Genomic DNA, 21542 nt, shown 5'->3' with positions numbered 1-21542 from the left:
TAACCACTTTGCTTTAGAAAATGTGAGACAATGGTCTTCTTTCTTGGAGGCAAAGATGAAGAATTATCAGATTTAATTGGAAATAGTTTTAAATGCAGAATTTCTTTTAGAAAATTGATGCAGTTAATGGAAGACTATATTCCAAATGAACCACAAGAATGTTTTTTCCAATTGCAATTCTTCTGTCTTGTGAGAAAAGGTGTGCTAACCTTTTGGCCTAGAAGATAATCTTGTTAATTTTAACTTACTTCCATTAATGTAAATTTGAAATTTCAGATGGTAGTCTAACTCTAGACCTATGTATCAGACATGAGTGGATTTCAGATGTTAGTCTAATTACAGACCTAAGTATCAGATGTCAATGAATTTCAGATGTTAGTCTAGCTACAGATGTAGGTATCAGATGTGAGTGGATTTCAGATGTTAGTCTAGCTACAGATGTAGGTATCAGATGTGAGTGGATTTCAGATGTTGGTTTAACTACAGACCTAGGTATTAGACGTGAGTGGATTTCAGATGTCGGTGTAACTACAGACTTAAGTATCAGACATGAGTGGGTTTCAGCTGTTTGTCTAACTACAGACCTAGGTATCAGATATGAGTGGATTTCAGATTTTGGTCTAACTACAGACCTAGGTATCAGAAGTAAGCAGCTGTTCCTAGCTTGTTAGTAGTATTATGATGAATTTGCACGGTATGTGGGACTATAGAAAGTCATTGTTGTGTCCTGAGGAGCACAGTATTTGTTTTTTCTAGTATTTAGAAGAAGTGACAAAGATTAATTTTAGGACCAAAGTGGAAATAAAAGAGAGAAAGAGAGAGAGGCAGATGAGACCATATTTGTTGATTGATGTAGGAGATGTGTCAGATGTACAAACAACCATGCCATTAGTATAAAGAGCAGTGGGGAGGTTATGGAAGTAATTTGGGAGCCTGTTGAATATGGGGAAAAGAAAGGGAAATACCCTCAAGTATAACCATTATTCCATACTAAAATAATAATGTAGTCAGGGGTCTTGGAAAGTGGTTGATAATTCTTTGAACACCATGTAACAACAACAGTCACACAGTCATTTGATTTAGCACAACTAGTATTGAATTTCAAAGAAGTTATCATCCCTCTGTATGCACCCCTAATTGTACCAATTACTGTGTACACTGCTCTCTTCAGTATGGAATTTTCTAGAATTTCTGAGCAAATGAAAAGGCCCCAAAGGTTACTAACTAAGATGACTGATGGCTTTAAGTCCCTGACATACCCAGAAATGCTTGAAGTGCTATCCTTTTACTCAGTTTCTTATAGGCTCCTGTGGGCTCATCTATGCCTTGTGTTCTGAATCATTAGGGCCTGCATCCTACTTAATCTCCTACATCTTCACAGGTCAAATGCTTCTATTATTAACAGAAATAGATACTTTATTCCAAGCCAGACTACACATAAAACATTTTGGAAAGACAGATTTATTACCTAATGCCTATCTTACCTTTGGAACAGACTTCTTGTACAAGCGAAATAAAGTGATATCATAGCATCCTTCAGATTAAACCTGGATAATTGATTGGATAGATGCCCATGCATTTATTATGCGAGTGACCTGCTTTGGTCTTTTAGAGAAAGAGGCAGTGGGCAGTGGCAAAGCACAAATGGTCTTGTGACTTGATTGCTTTGTATTTCCTTCGATCCTTAGAGTCTATAAAATTGAGTCTTGCGGGACCCCTTTTGATAGTTATGAACAACAGGAACATCCAGAGTTCATTTTAATTAAGAATTTCACTGTTTAAAAGATAATTACTGAACTGCTTTTTATTTTATTTTATTTTATTTTACATTTGTTGACCGGGATAGTCCGACTGGATGCATGTCCATTTTCAGAGGAGGCCCGGGGAGAAAATCTCCAAGGATAAGCAGATACAGCATTACATAATACCAGCATTACATATTACAAACAGACTGTTTACAGAGATTACATAAGTAAGCAAGTTAAACAAATTCTACAGGTTACAGTTAGTCCTGAGCACAAGTCAGGATTAAATTAAATTACACAGTAAACTGGTTAACAGATTTTTACACATTCGAGTTAGCCTGGCTTGATACATTGACATAGCCAGTTAAGTGACAAATGTTGTTTGAGTCTAGTTTTAAATTGACCTAAGGTGGAAAGTAAGGTAATATCAGCTGGAAGAGAGTTCCAGGATCTACTTACAGAGTTTGCAAAGAGAGAATCACCGGCTGTGTTATTAATTTTGCTAGTCTGAATTAGTAGTTTGTTAGAGGATCAAGCGGTCTAGGATTGTTATAGGGGTGATAATATTTTTAAGTGCAGGAGTATTGTCCGGATTATAGAGGATTTTATAGGCCATAATCAGTTGGTTATACTGGATTAGGCTAGGTAGTTCAAGCCAACCAAGCTGATTTAGATTGATGCAATGATGTGTCCTAAAAGGCAGCCCAGTGGCAAACCTGGCAATGTGGTTGTAGCAAATTGAGAGTTTGTTAAGGACAGTCTTGTTCAAATTCGAGAGTAGAGGGGATGCATACAGAAGGGTTGAAAGAAGGTGAGAGCGAGCTATGGCAATTTTAGCTGGAGGGTTTAGGAAGGCTTTTATTCTGTAAAGTGACCCTAGTTTTTTATTGATGATTTTGATAGTTTGGTTAACATGTAGGTCAAATTTGAGATTATTGTCTATGATGACACCTAATAGTTTTGTAGATGGGTCAGGGGAGATTATTGTGCCATCATTTGATTTTATGGTAAAGGTGAAAACGGTAGACCTACGTGTTGGTGAAAATAACAGCATTTTAGTTTTTTTGGGATTTAGGATCAGACGATGTTCAGAAAGCCAGTTTTCTATTGTATTAAAGGTGGTCTGGGTAGCTGAACATAACTCTACTGAAGATGTGGCTGAGCAAATCAGAGTAGAGTCATCAGCATATTGGATACAGCTGACTTTTGGGATGACAGTATAAAGGTCATTAATGAAGATGGAGAACAGCAAGGGCCCTAGTATAGAGCCTTGTGGTACTCCGAGGGTGTTAGGTAGAAGGTTAGAGAGTTTGTTCTGCCAGAGGACAGCCTGCTGTCGACCATTCAGATAGGATTGAAACCATTGGAGGGCTCCAGTATCTAGACAGAATGTTTGCAGGGTGTGGATTAAAAGTTGGTGATCAACCACTGCTTCAGTGAATTAGAAGTTATTCTTGCGTCTACAAGAAATTGCAAGAAGAATTCCGGATTCTACTGAGTCAAAGGCTTTGGTAAGGTTTATAAACATTATTCTTAAAAAAATCTCTTCATTTTTTAAGGTTTATATTGTGTCATTATGCTTCTGTCTACACAAATGATTGTAGCTTAGAGCAGAGTGGGTTCTGTGGGTACAGTGGCTATTTATTTGACTATGAGCTTTTCTAGAGTTTTGCTTAGTGTAGGAAGTATGGATGTGGACCTAAAGTCATTGGTAGGGGCAGGTTTTGAAAACTTTCAGAAGTAGCTCAACAAGGCTTTATTTCCATATAATGAGAATTCATTTGGTTGTAAAAATATACATTACATACTCGGCGGTAGCGTTGTCACCTCACAGCAAGAGGTTCTTCCGTTCGATTCTAGGCTGGGTTTGGGAGTGCCTTCTGTGTGGAGTCTGCATGTTCTCCCTGCGGTTGGGTAGCATTTGAAAGACATGCATGCAAAAATGGGAGTGCCTTCACTGAAGGTTGAGCATCGAGCTGGCACCTTGGCGTTTTGTAAAAATCTACTGCCAATCATTAGTGGACCGGAGTTCCACTGTAGTGACCCCTTACCGGAAAAGCCAAAAGACAAACAAAAACAACTTGTCATAAATGATTGTATGTATGAGATGCCTAGTTTTACAAACTGTTGGCAGAGTCCACCTACCTCAGCTAGACTTTCTAAAAGGATTTGCTCTAACAAAGTTTCAATGTTTTTGTTTACTTATGTTCAAAAGTAGAATGGAGGGAAGGTTGGATTTGTGGTGACATATGGCTTTACTTGTGAGATAGTTTTAGTTCTATACAATTGCCTATAGATTCTTGAGTAAGAAGCTTCTTCCATTCCTGCCAGGCTATCCTCAAGTTGGAATAGGGCCATTAATTCTTTAGCAATCCAGAGCTTAGGCTTTCAAGTCATATAACCTAGAGATAATATGGAAATATATGATTTGAAGGTTCAAGAGGAGAGCCATAGAAAATGGCATCTAAGTTAGGATTATTGCAGTTTAGAAATGAGGATCAGCCCAAACAGTATAGAAAGTTTTCAAGGTTTATTAATTTTAGTAAGCAACCTAAATTTGAATGAGATGGAATTTGGAAGAGGTTTTCTGTTAGGAATGTTATAAGTGCAATAAAGGTGAATGATCACTAAGGGTGAGGAAAGGCTATCATCCAATGAGATTAATTAGGAGTATATGTGATTAGTATGTCAAGTAAGAGCTTTTATTTTATATTGGATTAGGGGGCTTTAAGCATCTGGATGATTTTTATTTTTCTGTAAGAAAATTATTGATTTGAAATACAGAGGGACTTATCACATTTATGTTGGAATCTCCTAATATTAGAGGGTGTTTTAAATAATTTTATTTTATTTAGTAGAAGACAGAAGTGATTTTCAGGAGAAGCTCATTGTGGAAGATAATTGTGAGTACTTGGCTGGGAGACTTTTCTTGATGAATGTGGACTATGACCCAGTTAGGATGGTGATCACTGGGTGTGGAAATCTAAGCTTTATTTTGTACTTGAAACTGTTACATATTTATAGATAGAGTTCCTGTCCCATTTGTGTTTCCAGTGTGGCACTGAATGTGTAATTGCATCCAAGAAGTAGACAGGGTTGGTGTCTAATCTTTCACTCAGGACTTTGTATTAATGTTCAAGTATATAGAGTCTAGTCTAGAATTACCATATTTAACTTTTCAAACTTGTTTGTATAACTTTATTTTTATTGTATTATTATGGAGCTTTTCTCCCCGGGACCCTGCTGAAAAAGGGCTCTGGCTCAGTCAAATATTCCCGGTCAACAAATGCAAAATAAATACAATAAATAAAATAAATAAATACATTTCTAAAAAGTTGGGACAGTGTAGTTGTGAGAAGGTATTGCTTTGCTCAGTCTTGACAAGAAGTATCATATTATATATATATATATATATATATATATATATATATATATATATATACATACATACATATACACACAATAACTCCAGATTTGTCATGCCTCTGGGAAAAGGGAATACTTTCACATATTTAGTCCTGCTGTTCTCGGGCTCACATTACAGAGTCTCAGAATTACAAATGGTTACCATTTGTAAAGAGTACTTAGAGCAGCACATTATTCCAAATCATACTTGTCTGTGTTATTCCAAAATGAGTCATACTATATGCTAACTTATAAGTTGAACTTTTTGTTTTTTGGAGATAGTAGTTCCTTTTTCAAAATGATGCATTTAGAATATTTATCTTTGTCAAAATATTTTAATGGCCATCTTTAGAACAATGCAGATGATAGTCATATTAACAATATAATCTTTAGGTTCATAGATTATTACTAGGCTAACTGCCCTTGTGGGTCATTTTACACCTAGCCAACTATCCCATGTGAGAATCAAACCCTGAACCTTGTATTTGCAAGGTAAACACCCTAACCATTATGCTAACCTCCCACCCCTGGGATGACTGCATTAATGATAGATTTCTTATGTATCCAAAAATACCTTTACAATGAAGACAGATTTAAGTATTGAGAGAGAGAGAAAGACAGAAAGAGAGAGAAATCAGACAAATCAATCCTTTTACCTCTTATTAAAATGTTAATATTATTAGTTCTTCTTCTTCTTCTTTTGACTGTTCCTGTTAGGGGCTGCCACAGTGGATCATCTGTTTCCATTTCTTCCTGTCCTCTGCATCTTGCTCTGCCACACCAACCACCTGCATGTCCTCTCTCACCACATACATAAACATTCTCTTAGACCTTCCTCTTTTCCTCTTACCTGGCAGTTCCATCCTTAGCATCCTTTTCCCAATATGCCCAGCATCCTTCCTCAGCATGTGTCTAAACCAATGCAATCTTGCCTCTCTGGCTTTGTCTCCAAACCGTCCAACCTGAGCTGACCCTCTAATATACTGATTCGTAATCCTGTCCATCTTCTTCACACCCAATGCAAATCTTAACATCTTTATCTCTGCTACCTCCAGCTCTCACTCCTGCCTTTTTGTCAGTGGCACTGTCTCCAACCCATATAACATAGCTGGTCACATTACCCTCTTGTAGGCCTTACCTTTCACTCTTACTGGTACCTGTCTGTCACAAATCACTCCTGACACTCTTCTCCACTCACTCCACCCTGCCTGTACTCTGTTCTTCACCTCGCTTCTATACTCACCATTACTCTGAACTGTTGATCCCAAGTATTTAAATTCATCCACCTTTGCCACCTCTACTCCCTGTATCATCACCATTCCTCTAGCCTCCCCCTCATTAACACACATATATTCTGTCTTAGTCCTGCTTACCTTCATTCCTCTCCTCTCTAGAGCATATATCCACCTCTCCAGGGTCTCCTCAACCTGCTTCCTACTCTCACTACAGATCACAATGTCATGGGCAAACATCATAGTCCATGGGGACTCCTGTCTGATCTCGTCTGTCAACCTCTCCATCACCACTGCAAATAAGAAAGGGCTCAGAGCTGATCCTTGATGCAATCCCACCTCCACTTCAAATGCATCTGTCACTCCTACTGCAGACCTCACCACTGTCACACTAACTGCATACTTATCCTGTACCACTTTTACATACTTTTCTTCCACACCGACTTCCTCATACAGTACCACAACTCCACTCTAAGCACCCTGTCATATGCTTTCTCTAAGTCAACAAAGACACAATGCAACTCCTTCTGACCTTCTCTGTACTTCTCCAACAACACTCTCAGAGCAAACATCACATCTGTAGTGCTCTTTCCTGGCATGAAACCATACTGCTGCTCACTATTCATCACCTCCCTTCTTAACTTAGCTTCCACTACTCTTTCCCATAACTTCATGCTGTGATTGATCAGTTTTATCCCTCTGTAGTTACTACAGCTTTGCACATCACCCTTATTCTTAAAAATTGGTACCAAAACACTTCTTCTCCACTCCTCAGGCATCATCTCTCTTTCCAAGATTTCATTAAACAATCTGGTTAAAAACTTCACTGCCATCTCTCCTAAACACCTCCATGCTTTCACAGGTATGTCATCTAGACCAACAGCCTTTCCATTGTTCATCCTCTTCATAGCTGTCCTTACTTCCTCCTTGCTAATCTGCAGCACTTCCTGATTCACTATACGCACATCATTGAAACTTCTCTCCCTCTCATTCTCTTTGTTCATCAGCCCCTCAGAGTACTCTTTCCATCTGCTCAACACTCTCTCCTCACCTGTGAGTACATTTTCCACATTATCCTTCATCACCCTTACCTGCAGCACATCTTTCCCAGCTTGGTCCCTCTGTCTAGCCAATCGGTACAGGTCCTTTTCTCCCTCCTTTGTGTCCAACCTTTCATACAACTCTCTATATGCCATATCCTTAGCCTTTGCCACCTCTCTCTTTGCAATAAACCTCATCTCCTTATACTCCAGTCTACTTTCTTCATCTCTCTGACAATCCCACTTCTTCTTCACCAAACTCTTTCTCTGTATACTCTCCTGTACTTCCTCATTCCACCACAAGGTATCCTTGTCCTCCTTCCTCTGTCCAGATGTCTCACCAAGCACCATTCCTTGCTCTGCTGTAGTTACCCAGCTATTTGGTAAATCTTCACTGCCACCCAGTGCCTGTCTTAAGTGTTCCCTGAACTCCACCTCACAATCACCACTATTTGATCCTTGGCACTGCCCTCACACTCCTCCTCATCTTCTTGATCACCAACGTCATCCTACAGACCACCATCCTATTCTGCCGAGCTATGCTTTTCCCTGTCACCACTTTACAGTCTCCAATCTCCTTCAAATTGGCTCTCCTGCATATGATACACTCTACCTAATAGTATTATAATATTATTAAAATTATTAGTTATTAGCTGAGCATAATGATAGCAGCAAAATTTTCAATTTGTGCAACTAATTATTAAACATTCTTGTTAAATATAGAAGACATTTCTCAGTCCAGATAATACTTAATGAACTTACTTATGCTTTCAATAGGAATTTATAAAGAAAACAAGTATCAGGGGAATGTTTGTTTTAATAATAGCCTTAGCTAGGAAAGAAAATGTCACTGACTTCCACCTGGTTATGTATTGCTGGACTGTGTTTCAACATTTAATAATATTGTTTTGATTATTAGATTAATTGCTGATAAAAAGTAATGCCTAAATAATATATGTTAGTAAAGACTTTTTTATTCCAGATAAAGCTAAAAGATTTAGAAAACCATTCTCATCAAAAACCAGAAACAGAACATATTTCTTCAAGTTTAGGTTATAGTCAGAGTACTGAGAAAATGTTTCTATAATGAATACAGTTTTAGAAATGTCATTGTGTCGAGGATGCAAATATATATTAATATCATTGGCAAAGTGTCAACACCATGGCATAGAGGGATAACGTTCTGATTATGGACCAGGCGACTCGGGTTTGATTCACAGTTTGGGAGTCTGAGGCACTAGTAGGAAAGAATGTGTGTGTTCATTTTTATGGGGTGCACTTGGACACACTTTGTGACTGACTCCTGATAGAAGCTTTGGACATGCACATAAGATTTTGTCCTAAGGGAATTGGTGGGGACATTGGCTGAGTCACAATGGAGGTGGGACAACACACTAGCATGTGCCCCATTGCAGATTTGTTCCAAGACATTAACCAGGGCACACATAGAGGGACATTAGGGCATAAAGAAAAAACATTCCTGTGCTCCACCAGGAACCTCAATCTCCTCACTAGCTCCAAGCAGTCGCTGGAGCAAATCCAAAGTAGGTATGGAGTAGTCGGTGGACATGGAGGGGTCCTGGTGGCAGCTGATGGTCAGCAGTGAGGAGCAAGACCTGTATAATATAGAGAACTAACTTTGGAAACTGGACAGCAGCAGCTTATGTTTGGTATCATTATAAAGATTCAATATACAGATTGAAAAGATAAGGTGACAAAGGAAACCTTATCTAGTTCCACATTTGACTAGAATAGTTTCTGAAAAATATTTTAGTAATGCATACACAAATCAAATATAGTACACTATATGTACTGAAATAATAAAGCTAGCTGGAAGACAAAATATTTCTATGAGATGGAAAGAAAGCTAACATTAACACAATCCAATGTTTTAAGTACTGATAGCTAATGCAACAATGTGGTTTGGATAAATGTCTCTTAGAAGAAAATAGTGTCTAAGCTAATATCCTGATCAATTGTTTACTTTTGCTATATGAACCTGTCTTATAGTAGGGAAAGTAATGACAGTAAACCTTTGTTTTACTCTGTTTGCAAATATCAATACAAAGATTTTAACCCTGATATTTAGCAGATCTATTGCTCAGTAATTGTTACAGTTTAAAGTAGGATTTGTGAAAAAGAATGGACTGGGTGGAAAGGATTAGGCCTAGCTGTCAATCAAGTGGAGGTCCCCCAATCTTATCCCTCCATGTGATGTCTGGTGAGAACAATTAATGCTTCACTTCAGTGGACACCTATAATGTGGATCTTCACTAGCACCTGGTTTTCCTCCTGGCATGGTATCAGCATATCTTCCCAACCTAATAGCTGTATCTGGGCACTGCCTCAGCAGCCCCCCCCAGCTGAAGTCCAGGGTGTAGTCAGCATATTGCCCTTGTCTCCAAAGGCTGAGCAAACTGGGATTGTCCACATACTCTTATCTTCTCCATTTAACAGTTCCATTGTCCTGAAACACTGATCAAACTCAGGTCACATGGGCATACTCAAGGCTTTATCCCTCTATGCTACAGGGCTGGACAATGGACCTAAGTGTTTTATTGTCATTACAAACCTCCTACTCACATAATGGAGTACTTATATTAGCTTGATAAGTAGAAAAGAGGCTAGGATGTTTTTAAAAATCTAACTATAGATTTTTGGTCACCTGTATTAATCATATTTGTAGAGGAATTATAGTGATTAGAATATATGCCAGAAATGGCTTCTAGAATAACTATAACATCATTTATTATCTCACCAGCTAATTTCAGAAAAGGAATTGTATAGGAAGTTTTTGAATTTGTATGATGAGGTTAGATATTTGGGTGGCAGCTGAGACTATTTGAAAGAGTTTGCCCTTAATCAAAATTTTCCAGGATATTTATGAACAAAGCTCAAAATTTAAATGCGTTTTTTTTATCTGCTACTATTTAAGTATCTCATAACTGAAAATTAATTTCTAATGATTTCACCTTATTTAACGAGTTGATTTTATTTTTTCTTCGGGGGAGTGAGTCCTGTGGAATAAAGTAACCACAAAGTTCAACTTTAAAAGAGGCCTACAGTACATCAAAATGTACTTGAGAGTAATGAGTTTCCAACAGAAAGGTATCTGACTTCTGGTTAACAAACTCCTACGTGTTTGGGCAGCACAGTTTACAGCCTAAGTTTCATTTCCAGCTGCTTTGGCATCTTAGCCAGTTTATTAATATACATGTAGTATACGTTTAGAATGAGCTAAAGATACATTGGTTGAATTATGCAATCAGTGATTGCAGATGAAAATGACATCAAAAAAGTAAGTCTAAGACTGTGGATTGTATTTCATGGAGTAATAGGAAAAATGAGACTCATTTGAATACATGTAACAAAAAGGATCAATTTCTAATACTTCATTACAAATTAAATAATAAAAATAAATAAAAAGGAACTGCATGTAATCCAAAAAGTAAACAGAAAACAGGTCTAATGATCAAATCCTAAAGGTAAGATATCAAAATCGACTACACTAACTCTAACAACTGTAACATTAACAGAATGTTTAATTAAAACAGGAACCTCAGCCATGCTCTTATGATTTGTTTTATAACCAGCAGCAATTATTGCTTGTACTTGTCTCTTATGAAACAAGACAATGCTCCAAAAGCAAAGAAAAGCAAAGCAATTAAGTTGCAAAACAACAATGTTTTACTTATTATGTATTTGAAAACTGTAAGAATATTGCTAATTTTGGAATAATTAACAACAAAGCATCCATTCAGAAAATGATGTACTGTTTAGTGTTAGTACCTTCCATGCATTACAAGGTAAAATCACCCATATGCAGAGTATTAAAAAAACTGCTCTGAATCCCTCTCCTGGATATATTGGATGATCACCTCATAAAATGGTAGAATTCAAAAACACATGGGTAACATGGACAGATGCACAGGCACACATTCACATACATCTCAAACACACAAACAAACAAACAAACAAACACACAGACACTTCTAATGTGGGCAATCCCTCACAGCCTCATTTTGCAAAACTTGATAACTCTGAGATGTCACTTACCTTGAAGTAAGTACTGCTTAGGATACTGAGGTGCAGAAACACCAATCTTTCACAAACACACACCACACATACCTTTCATACAGAGAACACCAAACACTTCTAACACGCAGCTCCTCCCTAAAACCAGAAAAGCAACATATACCACATACTTGACCTTTCACACCATTTCCTACCTACATCACTCACTGCAACACACTCCCCAATATACACAAAAATCAATACTTGCACCAAACATTCTTATCTATAATTTCCCCAATTACTCAATCACTTTACAAAACACTCATATCCCTATGAACAATAGGCATTTGACCTCTCTATACACTTCATCACTCAGTACACAAAGCTCCCTAAGTTCACTAAGTAGTCAATCGCTCAGTCAAAATCATAATTCTCAACCTTTTAGTGCAAGAAATCTGGACAAAGCTTAAAATAATTTGGGGACAAAGGGCCAAAAATATGGACACATTTTAAATATTACTCTTCTAAATCTAGAAAGTTACTAGAATAACAGAATTTATGTTAACATGTATTTTCTGAAGGATATGAATTCTGAAATTCAAATGCATGTCATTATTTAGAAACTTCAACCCTCAGTAATTTACCAGGAAAAAAAACACATTTTATGAGAAACAGACCAAAAATCTGGACATTCTGCAAAAATATGGACAGTTGAGATGTATGCTCAAGATGCCCTCCCCCACACACATACACCACATACACACAATAACAATCTCTCCAAAACTTACCAAAATCTGCACCTGAAACACATTTACCACTCAACCTGCAAAGCCCACATAAAAAAACACCCTGACATCCTCCCATACACAGTTTTTGCTCTCTAAAAGAATGCAGAATTCTCTCTCTGTCTTTTCTTTAAATTATCCAAATGTTTTGGGTTTCTAATACCATGGCAGGAATGGGCCTTGTTCCTCAGTCAGGGTACAGTTAGAGTTAAATAAATTAGTAGTGTTTCAGTCTTTGATGTTAGCCAACAGTGCTCTTCTCAACACCTGCAATATAACCATAATTTTATTCTTCTGCAGTTCCTCTGTGGTTACATGTATTGGTAGCATATTTAAGTACATCTGAAAATCCTGTTTTAATAGTCCTGTTGCGCCTACTACTATTGGAACTGTTTGGATGTTTTTAGCCCATATTGCTTTAGCTTCTGCATATAAATCCTGGTATTATGTGGTTTTTGTGTACCTCCGTATATAGGATAATATAATCATATTTCAATGATTAATACTACTTTTGTCCTGTTTCACTGTTATATCTGGTTTTCATGTTTCTGTTTTCTTAACTGTTGGGATTGGATGATCCCAGGTGATTAGAACTTCTTAATTTTCATTAATACTTAGTAGTGTATGTCTCAATGTTTCTCAGCTATTTGTATATTGTAGTGTTCCCACAATCCACAGTGCAATAGTCTTGTTACACTATTGTTCCTTTTCAGTATGTATGTCCTTAGGCATGAATATATCACAATCAACAATGAGATGTGCAACTGTTTTAGTTCTGTATTATAGAACTGACATTGGTCAGTTTCTCCTACTTTTTCTTTAAACTTTATATGCTGGTGTATATATAGCTCACTATCTTGTGCTACAATTATTTGCCTTTCATCTTTTGGTTTAAATTCTTCTCTCTTTACTTATTCATGTGCAAATCTTGATCAACTTGTGGTTATTTTAAGAGTTCCCTACACTTGCAACTATATCTGTGGGCTTTCCAGTTTTCTTTCCTTTTCTTCTAGCTCTTTTCTTTGTAATGTTTCTTTTGTTTTTGGCACTTTCTGTTGTTGCCTAATTTCCACTCCCACTCCTTTTAGAAATGCATCTCCTAAACTAAGCAAAGATGTTATCTTAGGTTTCTTCTCTTCATGATTTTGAATGTTCACTATGTTTGGATCAGATGATGGCAACAAACATGCATGTAGTCCCATGATTGTAGTCCTATACATATGGTCAATTTCGAGGAGACCAATCCCTCCTTATGAATGCGGGATATTTAATATTCGTATACTGTTTATTTGTATATCATTTGGTAAGCATGAAGCATTTTTCTTCTCTGACTGTCTAACTGATACAATTCTATTTGGGGCCAGTCAATCACATCAAAGCTATAAGTTAGAACAGGAAAAGCAAACTGATTTATAGCTTGGAATTTAATCCTAGATGTCAAGGCAGTTTTCAATATTAGCTTTAGTGTTCTGGACTATTCCTTCCTAGCCTTTGTTCTCATTTGTTCATGGTTTATTGCAGACCCTTCATCTATCATATTCCTGTCTCAGGTCGATATTTCCCTGGTACTGTAGCTTTCCTGTTATAAACATCACGTTTGCATATTTATCAAGACCAAATGGCATTCTTATATCATCTGTGAAAGCTTTAACCATTTGTAGTTGTGCTTTAAACTCCTCATTTGATGAACTATACAGTTTTAAATTATCCACAGAAAGAAAATGATGCCACTCCAATGGTTTAGAGGGATAAAGCCCTGACTATGATGCAGGCATCCTGGATTTGATTAGCATCCTGGGTGACTGAAGGAGTGGCAGGGAGAGATGAGCATGCCCAGCCTGGAGGGAGGGTGGTACATGGTCAGCGGGGCCAATGGGGTTTGGTTGAGTTGCCGTGGAGGCAGGGCAATACAATGCAGATCCCACATTGCACACCCCCCAGGACCATACCATGCTGCCACAGAGGTAGGGGGCTAACAGGGTAGACCAAAGTTAACCCCCATGGATGGAAGCTTAGATGTGCTGAGCCCCATTGCTTGTGATCTGTGATCGGCTCCAACAATTAACAGAATAAGTTGGAGTGGGCATTGAGTAGCTGGTTAACCCAGTGTGGAAGGGGCATGAAGGCTGGGCTGGTAATAATGAAGGATGGATGGGAGGAAAAAGCAAAAGTAGAGATGTATTTGAACAATGTTGGTTTCCGGAAGTTAAGCAATAACCATAGCTTACTGTATTAAGTAAACATTTTAAAGGCAAGACAAAATAGCACTGATGACAAAGAATCCCCCCTGTAATATCCCCCTTTATATTTTTACACTTGGGATAATAATTTAACCTTTATCATGACTCAGATGTAAAGTAGTTTGCCACTGTTTCTTAGTCATTGCAATGTAATTATCACTGCAGGGTGCATCTTATAACTCTGCAAGTATTCCATTATCCTTGAAAGTGGTATGCTGTCAAATGCATGTTTTGTAGTCTATCCATGACTTACTTAGATTATGTCTTTTTTTATAACTGTCTGTTAAGGCTTTATTTAACAATAGATGATCCTTTGTTCTGTGCATTTTTTTATTACTTTTTTGTTCGATTGCCATGATTAAATTGCTTTTATAGATGTCTATAAACTCTGTTTGCATCAATTCTAATATATAATTTATATATTGTTGGAATGCAAATTATTACTCAGTAGTGCTTAGCATTGTTACAGTTCATCTTAAAGAGTAATATATTTTTTTCCAGTTGCTAACCAGGTTGCTGTCTCTTCATGATGTGCATATAAGCAATTTTTTACTCAGGGCTGAATCTTTGTATAATGATGTCAATACATTTATCTAGAAGCTAGGTAGTGCATCTGTACCCGGAGTTTTCCAGTTCAGAGCCTTTCATAATTTTATCTCAATTTCTCTGGTTGTAATTTCCTCCCATTTCCTATCCTCTATATCAAAGCTTCTTGTTATTTCTTTCACCTGTTCTGTACATTCTACATATATTTGTTAGGCTCAACAGGGTCCTCTTAAATGCTTCTCCAAAATATACTGATTTATTTAGTTTTGATTTGTTTTAAAGGTGGTGGTGTTGCTTTTGTTTCCTTTACCGGTTCTCTATAAAACCTTTTTGGGTCATCAATGATTTGCTTGCTTTGTAGTTTTACTTTACATTTGTCTGAATACCGTCTAAATGTTTCTGCTTTCATTGATGTTTTAATTTATTACTGAAAATAGTGCAGGATAAATCCTGATCCTTTCTGATATTGTGTGCTGCTTTTAACACATCAGTGTTTCTAAGACTTTTGGATGACCTGTTACCTTTTCTGTATTCTTCTAACAGTGATACTTCTTGTCTTAGTTGAGTTACAGTTTTGCTTATTTGATGTCATTCTACTTGTTCTATTACTTTCTTTTTTACTCTATAGTTCTGTGGTAACACTTTATCCATTATTCGTTTAGGTGCACAGTAGCATCTTCTATTTATTTCTGTTATATCACATTCATTTCTTTTAGTAATTCCAACTACTGTGTTAATCTAATTTGCCAGTTGGCTAGCATTTTGGGTTTTAGTCACTTTTTATAATGTATTTATTTTATCTATCTTAATATGTCTGTCCATCTCTATTAAATCAGGTAGCTCTTTCATTAGATCATTCTCTTCTAGACTGGTTGCATTTCCTTTAATTTCTGTTTCCTGCTCTTTCCTATGCTGTGCAATTCTGATGGGACATTCATGCGAATCTCCTACAAAAGGTTCCAGAACATTGCCCTGTGGGATATCTTCTTCAGAGGCATCTCTCTACATCTGTTGGTCTTCTAGTTGAGGAATCATTGCTTCATCATGTTGTAACGTTGCCTGTGTCATTGTTTCTACACAAAATTTCATGTCACAGTTCATCTCTCACTTCAATTTCTGTTTGTTTAATTTTCAATTATCCAACCTTCTTTTTATCACATTCCACCAATCTTATTTATTGTGAAATGTACCATATATTGGTGTCTTTACCTTGTATTGCTCATCAAGTATCTTTGCAAGTGCATTTTTTGTAGATTAGGTGTGGATTTCTTCTATGTATGAATATTGTGTCGTATGAAATATTTTTCTTTCTCGTGTTTATATTTATTTTAGTAAGTTTTTATAACTTTTGATAACCTCTGCTTTTTGGTCTTTAAGTTATATCCTGATCTTTCTCTATTACTTCCTTTTCCAGGTGGCCAAATATGTCTTCATCTAGGTAATGTCTTGCTCTGATGTTTTTCATTAATGATCTTGCTTTATTATCTATACCTTTTAACAGTTGTTCTTGTGCAAGTGTTTTCCTTTTCTCTGATTTCTTTCTTACTCTTGTTACATATCCTCTACATGGAAATTCTGGGTTTGTTGCATAATAGTAACACTACATAATCTCTTTTTTTATCCTCAGCAATCCACTTTGTCTCTATACATTTTGCTTGTCCTGAGTGTTTTTTTACTGTTTTTTTTGCAGAATACTACTTCTTTCTGGTGAATTGGAATGCTTCCATATTCTGAGGATTTTATTTTTAGCCCTAGCATCAGTGCATACACCAGAAGTTGATAATTTTGTTTTTTCATTTTATGATCTAACTTTCTCCATTATATATAAAATACAATCTCCATATCAGTGCCATCTTGGTGAAATTTTGTAAAAACAGCATCTAACACATGAAGATACTGATCAAGACTTGAGAGTAAGTTCAACCCCAGCAATACTACTCTCCTTCTTTTGCTGATTTCATCTCTCAATTTGGATCCTTATGTAGAAACACACATGCCACAAAGGAGGTAATCCAGTCCCTGTAAAATGATTAAACATATTCATTGTGTCCATTCACACCATATTGTGTGTGTGTGTGTGTGTGTGTGTGTGTGTGTGTATGTGTGTGTGTGTGTGTGTCTGTGTGTATTTAGTTAGTATATTCAGACAATAAGAATGCACATTGACAGGTGTTTTTTTTTTGATGAGTAGAACATCAGTGAAACAGCCTGTGATATTGTGAACCACACCCTCTCCAGATTCAAAATATCTGAGATTATAATGTGTCTACAGATTCTGGGAACCCAGATAGTCTATAGGGCTTTTTTGAAGATTCTAAGATGGACTAGAATTGCATTCTCCTGTCCCAGCCTCTACAGTTTGAGATGAAGCATGTCCTTCCCATGTGCCAGTCTCTGCACCTTTTTGCTACATACCTAACTTCATCTGTTGTGATAGAGACAAGTAATGCTTCCACCTGTAGTTCTGTTAATCTAGGGAGTCTAAGCTTCTACAAGTATTGATTTACTTTTTCTGCTAGTGTCCTTGTCTTCTAATCAGTCCTATATTACATCTCATAACAACAGACACTTCAAGGCAAAACTATTTCTGGAAGGCAGTAAAGGCAGCAGTCTCATGCATCCTCACCTTCCATACTGCTGTTTTTGCCTTCCTTTATCTCACTTTAAATGCTAATCACTGAGATACAGGAAAGATTTTAAAATGTTTTGCATTTAGCAAGCATGAAGCTAGATCTGCCTTTTATCTCTTGTACTGAATTTCTTACTTGAGAGGTCACCTCCAAACCATCCACTCAACCTATGCATATAAATAGCTTTTAGACTGGCCTTACAATGAAAATCTGTCTGGTCTCTTATCTTTTGGTGGTATATCCGGTATTCCTATCTAAAAACTATCTTTAAGGAGTTCCATTCTAGCTGAAAAAAACATTCTGCTATCCCACTTAGATCTCATTTTTAACTAATTTGTTATGAAATAAAGTATAAAACATATCACTATATCAAGTTGCATTCGGAATATCAAAGATAGATGGTCAAACAGGCTAACTGAATGCTTTGTAATGGCTCAAACATATATAAATATTCCCTGGTTATACTTGTCCTTAAGTAAGAGTAATATATAAGGAGAAAATCAGGTAAAGATCCCATCTGGGAGACAGAACCCCATTTACATAGCAACCAAAGCCATTCCAGAAAAACCTACCCCAGAGGATACTTCAATATTTCTATGTTTAGCTTTCATGTATCTGGTGTCTGTACTCTTGTAAATATTCTTAGTTCCTACACTTGACATCTAGTAGGTGCATCTTCATTGTGGACCTCCTTGTGGAACACAAACACTTGTGTAAGATAAGGACTCTTTTGAATGTAGTTTGCTAGATAAAAATACATTATTCTCTTTGTATAAATCTAGAAATGCAGCCATATTAAAGCAGGCCTTTATATTTTGCATGCAGTTTCAGTAAATGCACTTTCAATCAGCGAAACTAGCCTTCAGTCAAGAATACTGATAATAATAAAATGTGTTAGAATGTGCAATACAATGAGTACAAACAGATCTTGTTTAGATGGTTTGAGACTTGGAAACAAGGTTAAAGAGGTGTGTAGAAGTAACAGGGTTTTGGTATTACTAGGAGATACTTCAGACACATTTAGTTAGTTCATTTGGACTGATATGCAGAAAGTCATTGCAGTGCAGTCCTCAGAAGTTTGGTACAGACACTCAAGAGTGAATGCCGAAGTCAGGTTAAATATCCAGCATTCCAGAATATTAATTATATTATTCAGGTAGAAAGGAGTATGAGTGCAGAAGCTACGGACATAATTATCAGCACTGTTATTGGGGACAGTAAAATCTGACATTCTGAATACAGAATTTATGGACAGTCCCCAGGATTCATGAAGCTTGCACCAGGTGCAGGCGTAGTGCTGGCATTCTAACACCAAATATGGCCGCCAAGCAATTCAGGCATGAGCTGTTTCCCCGTGCACTACCTGCATACACTACGCCCGCACACCTCCCAAGCCCTGTATGCTAATCACCCCATGTGCAGCAGTGTAGCATGCAAATAAAGGTATGTAGCGATTCAGGAAATGGTTCAGGTGTAGTGTAAGCATGCAGAAATTTAAACCGTAGAAAACGGTTTACATTTTTGCAAACATAAAATCGGAGCCATGACAGCCGACCAAACATATGTATTATATTGTTAATATATGCCAATGGCTAAATATATAGCCATTGGCATAAAAAAATGTACAAAATATAAACTTAACATTTAACATATATAGTCGCACTATCGTGACGTGGAAGCGCAGGACAGCTGTGCGCAAAGGGGATTGCAAGGAATATATAAAAATATAGAATAAAACTGCAATGAAACACATATCACGATTTCCCCATAGTAGTCAATGGCAGGCATGCTACACCATACTCATGGCACAAGGGATGCTAAGAGGCAGTGACAGTGTTATGCTCAGTAGCTAAGAATTAGTAGGCAATGCCATGCAAATGAAAGGAGTAATAGTACATTTAAGATTCCCCGCTGGTGTAAGGATGCACCTCACAGCGTAGCGTTATAACACCGAGGTGAGCCCTTGAGATAAAGATGACATCAAGAGAGGGGTGTTTAGCCATTGCTGTAAGCACATTGGAGCATTGCTAAATTGGTTTGCCCCTAGCTATGCAAAGCTGCAGGATAGGGGGGTGTTGAATTGGCCATAGCTATGCTTAGCTGAGAGTACACAAGGTAACTGAGTATGCATGTGAACGCAGATGAAAACGCACATAAACCCGGTAAATGGGTATGCGCGGCCCGCACTGCAGCTGAAACAGGAAGGATATAGGAGAGAAATAAGGAAATGCTGCAGCAGTGAAACTGGAGTACAAATGACTAATTAACACCTAGGAACCTACAGTGGGTCATTGACAACAGCTAACAAGGCTGCAAGCAGCTACCTGCAGAACAGGGAAGGGGAGGGGCTGTACTGCAAAGAAAACAGCAAAGTGTCAAAGCAGAACAAAGATGATATGCCATATATCATCTACAAGGCACACTTCGCCATGACTGGGTAGGAAAAGTACAAAATAAGAAAGACAGCAGGTGGATGCATGCCTGATAATGGGAGGGGATCCAGGTCTAAAAGTGAATTAAAGGGCAACAGATTAATCAAGGCAGGCAAGTAGATCTCCACAGTAAAGGCCCCACACTTGCAGTACTCATTACAAAACTGATAATTAAGACACACTGCAGCTGGAATAGCTCATACACACCCACTGACATCAGCAGCATCCATAGCACAATACTATAAAGTGTGATAGCACCTCACACACATTTGTGTATTCCCATATACTCTGCACCAGTGGTGTATACAGATGGGGAACTTTTATTATGTACATGTTAGGGGCTGCCATAGCTTTGATACACCAGCATATGTTGGAGATTGAAGGTGGTGTGGAGGATGATGCACATGACCACCTCAGGCACCTGATGATGAGGAGATTGTTCAGACCCGGGGTAACCTACCAGGGAATACATGATCTGAAGATAGTAGAGCATTACAGGGTGGACAGTGACATCCTACAGCAACTTGTGGAGTTGTGCCGGCCACGCCTCAGAGCCAGAACAAACAGAGGGGAACTCATCCCAGTGGATACAAAGGTATGTGTAAGCCTGAGAATACTAGCTACAGGTATCTTTCAAAGACCAACTGGGGATATCATGGGGATCTCGCAGGCATCAGCATCCAGGGTACTACACCAGTTCCTGGATGCCATGTTACCACATGCCAATGAGCACATATACTTCCCCCAAACTCAGGAGGAGTTGGTCAGCAATATGCATCTCTTCCACCGTGTGGCAGAATACCTGGAGGTACTGGGTGCAATAGACTGCACGCACATACACATCAAGTCACCACCCGGTGAGCAGGGTAGGCGCTACATAAACCGCAAGGGATACCCTTCCATCAACTGCCAGGTCATGTGCAATGCCCAGGGCATTATCATGGATGTGTGTGCTGGCAGCCCTGGAAGCTATCACGACTCCCACATCTGGCATGCCTCACAGCTGTATCGGTTATTTGCCAGGGGGGACATCCCAAATGGCCACCTGGTGGGGGATGCTGGCTATGCACTGGAACCATGGATGATGACTCCCATCAGAAATGCACACACACCCATGCAGGAATGCCATAATGAGGTGCACACACAAAGCAGAATCATCATAGAGCGTGTGTTTGGGATGCTGAAATCACAGTCCAGTTGCTTGGACATATCTGGTGGAGCCTTGCAGTACTCCCCAGGCACATGTGCCCACATCTTCATAGTATGTGCAATGCTACACAATATGATCCAGCTGAAACAGCTGCAGCAGGGACAGAATGGTGAAGGCGCTCACAGCCCACCACCATTGCCAAGGACCCCGCAGGCACAGAGGTACTCAGACCACAAACACCCTGAGCCAACCCCAGTAGGCAGATGGAGGCGTGCCCAGTATGCCCATGCCTCGGCAAGGAGGGAACGTATAGCACACACACT

This window comes from Protopterus annectens, chromosome 3.part0 (assembly GCF_019279795.1).
Source record: "Protopterus annectens isolate FY-2018-M chromosome 3.part0, PAN1.0, whole genome shotgun sequence".
NCBI lineage: Eukaryota > Metazoa > Chordata > Ceratodontiformes > Protopteridae > Protopterus > Protopterus annectens.
This window is presented reverse-complemented; position numbering follows the sequence as displayed.